Here is a 12,720-nt window from a genome sequence, read left to right on the forward strand (position 1 = left end):
GTTTTTTGGATAGTGAGAATGCCCGACACACTCTTTCAAAGAAATTGACAAAATCAGAAGAATCATGAGGAGAAAGAATTGAAAAGTAGCAGCTGCATTTTCTAACAGGTTTATTTGGGACTCACATGAACTTCCCATCTTTTTCAGTCCATTCTCCAAAGAGCCAAGATGACACTTCAACAAAATGTATTATTTTACATTACATTACAGAGCACAGAAAAAAATAAGAGCCTTACAGAACCCTACACAAAGACTTTTTACATAAGATCCCAGCCTCTCCAAACGCAAAGATCTGAAAACCAAAACTTTCTGACCTTTGTTTCCTTGCAGTGGGCCTCTGTAGGCAGTTTTCTCTGAGTGTTCTATTGGTTTCTCCTTCTGCATTTCTGCTTTCTCTTCCTCCAAGTACGATACTTCCTTCATGCATTCCTACTTGGCCCAAAAATTGGCCCAAGGCCCTACTTGGTCTATACAAGAGGACATCTTTATTTCATCCCAAATGTAGTGGAGGCACAAAAAGGCTAACTTGAACTGCCTTTCTTAAGGGCCTCTAGACATGTCCTCAAGGCATGGAAAGATCCAGTGAAGGCTCCATCTGGCAATAGCAATTTATAGCCTTATCTGAAACACTGAAATATCAATTGGCATTGTAAGGTAGGCTTGGCTGCTGTCCAGTGTTTTAATATCCCTGTCAGCCAGATTGCAAAGCTTGCTCCCTGAGATGTCCTCAAGTTCCTGTGACAATGAGTCCAGAGAAGACTGTGTCTACCTTTCGGTATGGAATTTTCATCCCCTGCACTAGAATCCTCCTGCACTTCATTCTGGCCACATTTTTTGATTACATAATCTAGCCTCACGGATATAATATCCTCTTAACTTTTCCTCTGAACCCAAATCACATGTGTCTGTAGATTCCTCAAAGTTCTTTTAAATTGCATTATCTTTAAGGAGGCCTAAATAATTTGCATTTGTTTATATTATGCTTACCCACATTTATATCATGTTTGGTTAATAGCAAGTGAAAACTGAGCCAGGGTCTTCCAGACTGGTCTGGGCAACTGAATGGAAAACAACTCTTATCTCATTTTGTTTGAGATTCTGCCAGCATTGTTTAAAACTTCAGCGCTATATTTCTGTAATATTGAAGTGCCAGGGTTTATGTTCATATGACCTCTGGGCTTTCATCTGTGTCTCCACCACTATCTTCCTTGATATTATGAACACTCAAAGGCAGAAAATAAATAGAAAATAATAAATTAGCTGTACACAAATAATTCATAAATTCTATGTAAAACTTCAGAACTTTTTGGTTACAATGTTAACTTCTCATGGGCTTCCACTCCCATTACCACACCCAAAAATACTAAGAAAATAATAGGAGATTTCCATCAAAAATCACACAACACAATTATATTCATATAAAATGTAAATAAAACACATGAAAATAAGCAAACAAAAAATCTCCAAAATCTGTCTCTCAAAAGATTTTTGTTGCCATTACAACTTGAAATCACCACTACTGAAAATGAGAAGAAGATTTTACCAGGGAAAGATAGAAGTATCTTTAGGCATACTTTATAGCTCCACTGAAGCCTAGAGACAAAACATTTACTAGGACACTAACCTACAGGGTCATGCAATACTTCCATGCAGCTCAAGTGCATGCACAGAAAATTTAGGAAGCTGAATTGCTTTAGGTTTGAAGCTTCACTAGTCAACAATGACAGTAATATAATAGGTCAAGAGATTCTCAGATTTTGGCTGCTTTAATTTTTTAAATTGTCCATTTAATCAAATCTAATCTCTATAAAAGAACATATTAATGGATGATATTTACTAGATATCTATGATGTGCCAGGCACTGTGCTAAATGCTTTATGTACACTGTCATGTTCTAATATTCAAAATTGTTCTAGGATGTAATAATTATTATTATCTTTTACAGATAAGGAAGTTGAGTTTCAGCAAGGTTAAATAACCTGCTTTTAGTCTCACCACAGCAAGTAATGGGTGATATTCTAACTCTAGTCTGTCTTAATATTAACCTCACGAATTGACTGTTTCACTATATAGATGTAGGAGGGAGTGGACAGGATAAAGTGAAGGAGGCTATGGAGAAGAGATCTCAGAGTGGTTGGATAACAGGATTAGTAGGAGCACATTAGTTATACACACACGCACACACACACACACAGGAACAGGACGCTCTGAATAGAAATTGGGGGCTTGAATTTAGGATTTCAAAGTTGGTCCCATTTTAAATAAAAAAGAGAAACCAGTTCTGTGATTAAAGTGGGTTGAATTGGGGTGCCTGGGTGGCTCAATCTGTTAAGCATCTGCCTTCTGCTCAGGTCATGATCTCAGGGTCCTGGGATCGAGCCCTACATCAAGCTCTCTGCTCAGTTGTGAGTTTTCTTCTCTCTCTTCCTCTCCCTCTGTGATCTCTCTCTTTCAAATAAATAAATAAAATATATTTTGAAAAAGTGGGTTAAATAATGAAATTTTTTGTAGAGGAGAAAAAAGAAGTGGGAAGTAAGGGTGTTAACTATGTCATCCACTTTGAGACTCAAGTTGCCAGAATAATGACTGCCATTGAGTTGTAGAGGAAATGGTTAGTCTGTTTGCAAAGTCTTTATTAAAAGAGAAGTTGAGGTCAACAAGACTAAAGAGAGAGAATAGAGCATAGAGGGCCAAATGAGACAAGTTAATGAACTAAGTATTTTCTCATAAGACTGGAAGAGTAACAGTCTAAGAACCTTTATCTTTGGACAAGAAAGATGTCAGTTCTGACTTATGACCCTGAGATTTGTGAGGTATAATGTATGACTGCAGCACAAATTACCTCAAACACAGCACTCAGCACATGTTTGTTATTTCACAGTTTTTGAGGGTCACAAATCTGGGCATGGTTTATCTGGGTTCTCAGCTTTAGGATCTCTCACAAGGCTGCAATCACAATGTCAGCCTGAGCTGGGGTCTCATCTGAAGGCTCCACTTTCAAATCCATATGGTTATTGATAGAATATTAGCTCTGCAATGTCTATTGGATTGAGGGACTCAGTTCTTTTAGATGGCTGTAACTGGAGGATACCGCAAATTTCTTCTATGTGGGTCCCTCCTATATGGCAGTTTGATTTATCAAAGTCAAAAAGGGAGAATCTGCTAGCAAAGTGGAACTCATAATCTTGTAACCTAATGATGAAAACACATCCCATCACTTTGCCATATTCTATTAGAATCATGAGGCCAGCCTACACCCAAAGAGGGAAATTGCACAAGGGTGTGCATTCCAGGGGTCATCAGGGACTGTATTAGGGGCTGTCTGCCACATGGTGTGAGGGGATGAGAAGGCTTTCTTTGAAAAGAGGGTAGGGAAGGTGGCATTTTAGAGATCAGCCAGGTGTCTGTTAAGCTTAGGAATTAAAGTGAACATCAAGCGGGAATTTGTTAACTCACATTGGGATAGTGATTCTTGCAGGTGCAGGAGAAAAGTTGAGAGAAGAAAACTTGGAAATTGGGTGACAGAAAAAGAAACACAGAAGAATGGGACCCAGAATTCTTTGAAGAAAAAGAGTTTAAGGCAGACATACTGACTTGTTCTCAAAAGTGAGTTATTACATGCATCTGTTAAAAACAAAACAAAACAGAACAAAACAAAAAACAAAAACAAACCAACAATGACAACAACAACAAAGCCAGTCTGGAATTAGAGCTATACCTTCTGTCTATCAACTACAACAAACTAGTTGATTACATGGTGGTCAAACCAAAGTCCTAAATCCTTTCACCTCCCTTGCTTACAATTTTTTTTTAAAAAGATGTATTTATTTATTTTAGAGAGAAAGAGAAAGAGAAAGAGAGTAGAGGAGAGGCTGAAGGAGAGGAGGAGAGATCATCTCAAACAGACTCCCTGCTGAGCATGGAGCCTAACGTGGGGCTCCATCTCAGGACACTGAGATCATGACCAGAGCAGAAATCAAGTCATATGTTCAACTCACTGAGCCACCGAGGTGTCCCCGGCTTATGTTCCTTATGAGCTCAGATATCTTCTTATTCTTCATAAAGTATATAACCCTACAGATCTTAAGACACTAATGAAACAATGCTGTAAAGGGGGTGGTCAAGGAATTATTTGGTCAACCCAACTGGGAAAGCTGTTACACTTCGTTGTACTAAATGGATTTGAGGGGATCCTGTACTGATTTTATAGCTTCTTCTCTTTAGTTAATGAAATATAAATTAAGGTCTCATATTTTCAAATGCCTGTTGAATTACAGTAAAATCAAGGAACTAGGGCCTATACTTCTACCAGAAACCATGACCTTGTTGGGACGGACAACTTCAATGCCTAGACACACTGAATCACAGTCCTGGGGAACTCCATCCACAGCCCTTCTGATTTCAAGTGCTAGAAATTGTTATGCGTACATGGAAAGATTGGGGTCCGCTGAGTCAGAATACTTATTCCTGTCTCATTTGCCTTCCCACCCTCAAAAATCTATATTTACTTTAAAACCAACATTATGAAACATGGATGGAATTAGATGTCTAAAGTTTCTTTATTCTCTCATCACCTACAATTAAAAGATAAAATCAAGCCCTTGTCCCAAACTTTCTTTTGTCTTACTAATAATGAGTACACTGTCTGCGAGAATATAAAATATCCCCCTTTTACTAGTACTCTCTCTAGGGAAGTCATTTTAGGACGTTTTATTATCACTTTAGAGAAGACGTTCTAATCATTATTTAGTATTCAAAGGGAGCTACCAGGCTGTGGGCCTTAGGCCTTTGGAAATATGGGGAATAGGGAGTTTCTGAAAGTGATTCCATTGACTTTAAAAACATTATTGAACAAATATTATCAAAAGGTCTGGCATTCAGTGGGATGTTTCTTTGTCTTTTTATCTGTCCATTGGGTACTTTCTGAAAAGAATCCTTAGTGACTGAATCAAACACCAAAGTATCAACTTGTTAGGAATTGGCCAGAAATGCAAAACGAGAATAATATCCTTTTGTTTCTTTTCATATAAAGCAAGTTTGTGTGTAGGGGTAGGGGGTGAGGAGAGAGAGGCCAAACCCCACAGTGTCTGTTCCATTGTTCAGAAAGCTCCGAGGAAGAAGTATTGCTTTGTGTCTTTTGTCATTTTCCTTTTAAACCAGGGGATTTTTCTAATGTGCTAAAACACTAGAATAATACTCGTGATAAAATTGGAAAAATTGTCTTTGGGGGAAAATACAGAGATACTGAAACAAATTTATTAGAACTTAGGAGATGGGTGTTGTTTGTTAGGACCTGTGAATGTCTTGTCATTTTATGTTTGGTTTCAAAAGAAAAAAGATTTTGTTCTACTAACCTAACTTTTCTGCAAAAATATATACCATACAATTCTTCATTCTTTTCTATTTCCTAGGTTCCACTCACCATTATTAGATGGCATGCACACTTACCATTTATGTGTTTATATGAAATTAACTGATGTCGCATATTCATTGCAAGGGAGAAAGTGGAGCCCTTGAGAGGTGTTTCTACTTACATTTCCATTTTCAAGGCAATCCATGCATTGTTTTAATAAAATTTTCTATTTAAATTTAAGTAAGAACTTACCTATTGCTCTTGAACCCCTAGGGCATCTACCATATGTCAAAACTTTTAAGTTTCAAGTATAATTTAAAAAATAAAAGACTAATTGTATCTATTACCTTACTTAGTGTAGAATATTTGGTCATCTAAGCAAGTTGGTTTTAGCAAAAGAAAAAATAGAAGCATACTTCAAAATTTTCCTATTTGTTCAATGCTATGAAATTATTGCCATAAATAAAATAGAACATCCACTATTTGAAATAGAAGGAGACTCTTTCAAGGAGCAGCCTAACAGTTTTTCCTCCCAAGTTTCATATTTCCTTTGCTTTTCTTTTGATCTAATCATTTCTACCATCTTGGTCTCAGAATCAGTTTCCTTACCTTCAATATTCTGGCTTAATTTGGGGTGGTGTAGGAGAACCTTTCTTTTGATGCCCCTTAACTATGATGAGCAGTGCTGAGTAACTAAAATAATGCTACCCAACAGTAGGGGCAGCATAATGAAAAGATGCAAATAAATCATAATAAGAATGAACACAGTCAAGTTCTCCAAACATAGGCTCTTTATTCCCTTTGTGAAGATTACTGTATTTTACTCTCCCAAAGATGTCAATAGGTATGTTGCTTACTGCTTTTGAATTCCCTCACTGAGGAGAGTTGCCTGCACTCTATCCCTTGAAAGCTAACTTTTATTCACTCAATACCTTTAAGTCCAAGCAAGAGTGCTCTGTGTTCCTGCCTCCTCCTCCCAACCCTGCTCCAGTCTTGCCTGAAGACATCCATCCAACCAGTGGTAAATAGGAGGGATAAGATTTATAACCCTCACTCTCATGGGTTTTATACCTGGGCTGGGGGAAAGGCAAAATCAGACCAAAAAATGAGTAATTTCTAAGAGTCACCTGAAAGAGAAACAAGGTGGTATGATGGAGAGGAACCAAGATTGGAGAAGGGAAACTGCTTTGTTAACATTGTTCTAGAACACTTTTCTGAGGAGGCTGCATTTGAGCTGACCCCGGAATGGGGAGGAGGAGCCGTCTGTGAGAAAATCTAGGGACAAGACATCCAGGTGGAGGGGATAGCAAGGGCAAGCAGTAATACTGGAGGAGCTAGAAGTGTTCTAGATCAGAAATAAAGCCAATGTGGCTACAGCATTGTGAGCAAAAAGTGCCACACGAGAGGGCAAATAAGCAGAGGCCAGATCTGCCAGAGAGCCTGGCAGGTCACAGTAAGGAGTACAGGTTTTTTCCCAATTGCCACCAGAAGCCACTATATATACCCACGCTCCATCCAAACAACCAGCATTGATTAGTCTTAGCAAGATTTTTTTTTAAGATTTTATTTTATTTATTTGACAGAGAGAGAGAGAGATCACAAGTAGGCAGAGAGGCAAGCAGAGAGAGAGTGGGAAGCAGGCTCCCCTCTGAACAGAGAGCCTGATGCGGGCCTCGATCCCAGGACCCTGAGATCATGACCTGAGCCAAAGGCAGAGGCTTAAGCCACTGAGCCACCCAGGTGCCCCATTCTTAGTAGATTTTTATTTCAAACAGTAGTTTATACTTACCACAATCTACCAAATTTTCCACAACAAAAATGCTTGATTTTATCACTCCCCCACTAAGAGGAATCATGGATTCTGAGAGAAATGATTTATTTCTAGTGTAAAGGAGGGAAAATACAACTTGAGCCTAGAACAACTTGTGCCTGAAGCAAAGACATTCTCAAAGACTAACAGTGACATGTTAAGAGAGGGAGTCAGCTTCAAGGGACACTGAATGGCTAAATATTTTAACAATTTGAGTATTAAAAAAAAAAAAAAAAAAAAAAAAGCTTGTAACACATTGACTATTTTTCTTTAAAAGTCCGTAGTGTTAAAAGATAAACTGAAGCATGTTAAAATTTTAAGAGTTTGAGTAAAAATCCTTTCAAGTCAGGCAGGATCAGACTGGAAATGGTTAGAAGTGCCCCACTGATGGGTCCTTGGGGACAGACTTTTATAGAGAAAAGGTAGAAGCAAAGTAAGGAGATTATTGATTGGCTATCTATTGTTTGTAGCCTAGTTGGCTGTTTCGTGATTTGTTGTCCTTAGGTTTCAATTTCCTAACTGAGTCATGCTTAGATTTTCCTTTACATCTGTAGGCTACCATGGCATTGAGTCACTTGGGTAAAATTGGGCTCCTTTTCATTAATTTAACTCTAGGGATAGCCCTTAATCCTGGGGGAAGACAGGAGATGGAAGGAGAAAAGAAAGTTATTTTTGAAGAAGAATGTCAAGTAAAGGTAGAAACACTGGTAATACTACAAAAAAAAAAAAAAAAAAAAGGCAACTTCTTCCCCTTCCCCCAATGTAACAAATGTTTTGGGAAACCATCAGAATGGTGATCCTTGGGTAAAAGAATTTTGAATAGCAGGATATTTATGTGATACTCAAAGTGTCATGTTACTGATTACTTACTAATTACAAGGGGAAATGCCTCTTTATAATGAAAGAACAATTTAATCAAGCAATCAAACAGCACCACCAATATTGAAAACAAACACAGAACCAAGGTGCTATCCTGTGCCTCTTGATGTGATGGTTAAAAGATAATTTTTAAAAAAATGATTAGGTTATGACGCTCATGGAGATATAAAATAAATTGGTTAAAGGAATTTAGTTCCTTGCTAATCTGTGAGAGAAAAAGGCAGATGTTACAGTTGATTCAAAAGAGAATTCAGGGAACAGATGCATTTATAGATGAGGATCATTGAAATTAATGTGCAAATTGGAGGCAATACTGGTTTTTCTGCTGGGAGATTGAGAGGGGAAAGGGCAGCAATTGAAACTCTATTGTCTCTGGTCATAATTTGCATATCTATAGGCAAGAATTAGGTGACATTGTTATGTTATCTATAATTTACAGTTTTTAGATAGCTTCTGTGGAATCAGAGTCAGATAACCCAGAGCAATTGCTCCAGACTGCATGGTTTTTCATTGAGGTCCAATGTTGTAATAAGAAACACACAATATTGATAATGGGATATTTTTGCCAAAAACATTTAACCTGAATTTAGTCAGACAAAACTAGAATACAGCACATCCTATATACTTCGCCTGAACCCTCTTAAAACAGTTGATGTCATGAAAAAGTATAAAAAAAGATGGGGAGAATGTTCTTGATTGTAACAGAATAGGAAGCCTAATAATTACATATGGTGGGAAAATCTTGACTGCATTCTGGGCTCTACAAAAGATACAGAATAGATTTGGGATGGTACTCAGGAAAATTAATATATGGACTGCATATTAGTTGATATTATTGAATCAGTGTTAAGTTTCTTAGTTTATAATGGTTTTGGGGTTATGTAGGTAAAATTCTTTAGTCTTAGGTATGTGCATACTGAAGTATTTAATGTTGCCATGCTATCATGTCCTGCACACTTCAAATGTTTCTGAAAAAAAGATAATGCATATATAGAGAATAAATTTGTCAAAAGGTTAACTAACTGGTGAATCTAGGTGAAAAATACATAAATGTTTACAAAAGTATTTTCATGGATTCTTGTTCAGTGAACTATCAACCTTTAAAAGAGATTTGCAATTTTTAGAACAAAAAAGTTAAGGAAAAAGGTAAAAGCTCTTAGAACAAAATAATGTTTATAAAAATGAGTTTAAAGAAAATGATGTACCTTAAATATGTGGCTCTGAAAATATATGAATCATTGATAGGGATATATTGAGAGACAGATATGAGAGAGAGAGAGAGAGAGAGATGGATAGATAGACCGACTTAATGCAGGAATTGCAACTTATCAAGTATTTGTCAATTTCCAAGACTAACATCCATTCAGCCTCCATCCCACACTTGCCCAATATCAAGGAGTTCCACTCTTTTCAGGTAAAAGGTATCTTTTTCATATGAAAAAATTATCAATATTGTGATTGTCACTTTCTAATATCTCTTCATTAAAAAATACATAATGACCATTCACCCATGAATTCAAGAAACATTTAGAAATTAATTTCTATGTCATTAAGCACAAGATTATTTACATAAATGTATGAATTGGGAATTCCCATATGGATGAGGCATTGTATTTGTTCAGCTTAGAGACTATTTAGACTGTGGAATCACTATGGGTTCTACATTGGTTTTTTGCTATTCTGCAGACACAAGAAAAATGAATTCAAAATGGGAATGACTTTAGATGGTGACACAGAAAGGCTTATTTTTATTCTATCACCAAACACCCTCTTAAACAAGATTTAAATTTGGTTTGCTTGTTCCTAAGACAGGTAGGAATTGCCAAGGGTAGAACCCAGGGTTCTGGACTAAGTCTGACATGGAATAAATTTTGACTTAATGATAATCCTTTCTGGATGCTGAGCCCTGGAAAATTTGCTTGGCTTCCCTGAGTCATGGTTTCATCATTTGTGAGGAAATAATAACAACCAAAAGATAATAATACCTACCTTTCTGGGGGTAGTTGTATTTTTCTTCATTCTTTTTAATTTGTCCATGTATTTATGATAATTTATCACCCTTCCAAAGGATTTGAAGTCACATAATGATATTGTGGGGTGAAAGGGTAATTCTTGGAAAGTATTTACACAGACTAGAAGTGCAAACTTTGGTATCTGCTTCTTCCTTTCTATTTTAAACTTAAGGATTGATAACTCTGTGATCTTGAGCTTTTAACTTTATTTCAGCACCTTGGTAATGCCATTTATAAAATGTAGAATTTAGAGGTGAGATGACCTGTTTCTATGACCTTGAGCAGAATTTTGAATTTTATGATTCCACAGGTTGTCACCTACCAAACAGAAAAAATATCTGCCCTGACTATAATGATCACCTGAAATACTATAGTTGTAAAAGTCTTTGTGAGTACTGAAGTGTACACATATATGAGTAATATTCTTTTTTAAAAAAATATTTTTATTTATTTATTTATTTATGTGTCAGACAGAAATCACAAGTAGGCAGAGAGGCAGGCAGAGAGAAGAAGGGAGGCAGGCTCCCCGCCCAGCACAGAGCCCCGATGCGGGGCTAGATCCCAGGACCCTGAGATCATGACCTGAGCTGAAGGCAGAGGCTTCAACACACTGAGCCACCCAGGCACCCTCATATGTGAGTAATATTCTGTCATTAAAGCTAAAAGAGGAGATGGACAGAATAAAATTGCTTGCCCAAGTAAACCTTTTTTTTTTTAAATTGAAGTGTAATTAACATACAGTGCTATGTTCCAGATGTGCAACAAAATGGTTTAATAATTCTTTACACTACTCAGTATTCACAATAAACATATTCCTCCTCTGCCATCAATGTTTGTACAGTATGACTTTTTTTTAAGATTTTATTTATTTGAGAGACAGAGAGAGATAGGGAGAGAGAGAGCATGAGCAGGGGCGAGAGGGAGAAGCAGGCTCCGCGATGAGCAGGGAGCCCAGTGTGGCACTAAATCCCAGGACCCTGGGATCATGACCTGAGCCAAAGGCAGCCACTTAATGACTCAGTCACCCAGGTGTTCTATTTTTACAGTCTTATTGCCTATGTTCCCTATGTTCCAGTCTTGTTGCCTATATTGCCTATGTTCCCTACAGTCTTATTGCCTATGTTCCCAAAAGTCATTTTGCCTATGACTTTTCATAGGCAAAAGTCCCTATGCTGTACTTTTCATCTCTGTGACTTATTTATCGTGTAACTGGAAGTTTGTACTTCTCAATTCCCTTTATCTATTTCACCCATCTCCCCACCACTCTCCCTTTTGGCAACCATCTATTTGTTCTCTGTTTTTAAGAATCTTCGTGTGTGTGTGTGTGTCTGTCTGTCTGTCTGTGCGTGTGTCTTTTTTACTTTTTTTTTTTTTTGCTTCTTAAATTCCATATATGAGTGAAATCATATGGTATTGGTCTTTCTCTGTCTGACTTATGTCACTTATTTCACCAAATAATCTTTTAAAATATACCTCTAAAATTGTACTATTTTGACTTAGATAAATTTTACACGCTTGGAAGTCATAAATATGTCAATAGAATCCCCATAAAATGCTTTACATTTTTCTGTGTGTGTTTTATACCAACAAGACTTCAAAATCGACAAAAGTGACAAAGGGGAGAATTTATATGAAAACTTTTGAATTCCTATAGATAAATATACCATAACACTTAAAGCTATCATTATGTTATGGTTGTTTTATGGTTTTCAATACACTTGTTCTCTTATTCGAAAATTAAAAGCATGATGAATAGAACTTATCCATCAGTAAGTGCCATCAGTCTCTGTTATCGGAAAAATGCATTTTGTAAAGAGAAGTAAAGAAAAAAAATCATTCTCAATCTCTTGTCTCCCTGGGAGAAGGTATAATATTACAGGTTCCCTGGTGTGTCAGGATGGTTTAATTTATGAATATCTCCCAGAGAGTATCCATCATGACTCAATCATAATGCATGTATATTTCCTTCCATCATTCAAAATTCGGTGACCTATAGCTGGTCAATGAGGTGTAGGCATTTGATTAAAGAAAGTAACTGCTGATCTTGCACCCCTAGAATGTCAAAAGAACTGGAAATTGTTCTTGCTAAATTCTGTAGCAGCAAAGGTAATACCAACTGCATGGAAATTCAGTTCTCTTAAGGAGAAAGTCTTTAGCCATGCAATTTCCACAAGGATGATTACTTTCAATCAGAAAGCATGGTACAATGATCTCATTGAAGGAAACAAGAAGGAGATTGCAACTCAAAGAGGCAGATTCTCTCCAGGGTTCAAATCATTTCTGGGTAGTGTTGCTGGAAGCAAAACTAATACTTTCAGGCCATCAGAAAAATGTATTATTGTTGCCAAGCACTAAAGTACCCCACAGAGGTATGGATGAGTTCATTCATCTTTCTGAGAGCTTAATTTACTACTGGGAGGGGTTGACCTACGACTCCCCAAAGGCGAGTAGAATTTATATGTACTGAGCACCTACTATGGTTCCAGCACTGTGAAATATACCCTTATGTGCATTGTCTTATTTAATTTTTACTACAATCTAGAAATAGATATTAATGCACCCAGCTTAAAGATAAGAAAATGGAGGATAGAGAGATAGTATAATATTCTCAAGGTCATAAACACAGATAACAGTTACATTTGATTATATATCTGTCTGCTACCAGC

The sequence above is a fragment of the Mustela erminea genome, chromosome 16, assembly GCF_009829155.1.
Source record: "Mustela erminea isolate mMusErm1 chromosome 16, mMusErm1.Pri, whole genome shotgun sequence".
NCBI classification, from domain to species: Eukaryota; Metazoa; Chordata; class Mammalia; order Carnivora; family Mustelidae; genus Mustela; species Mustela erminea.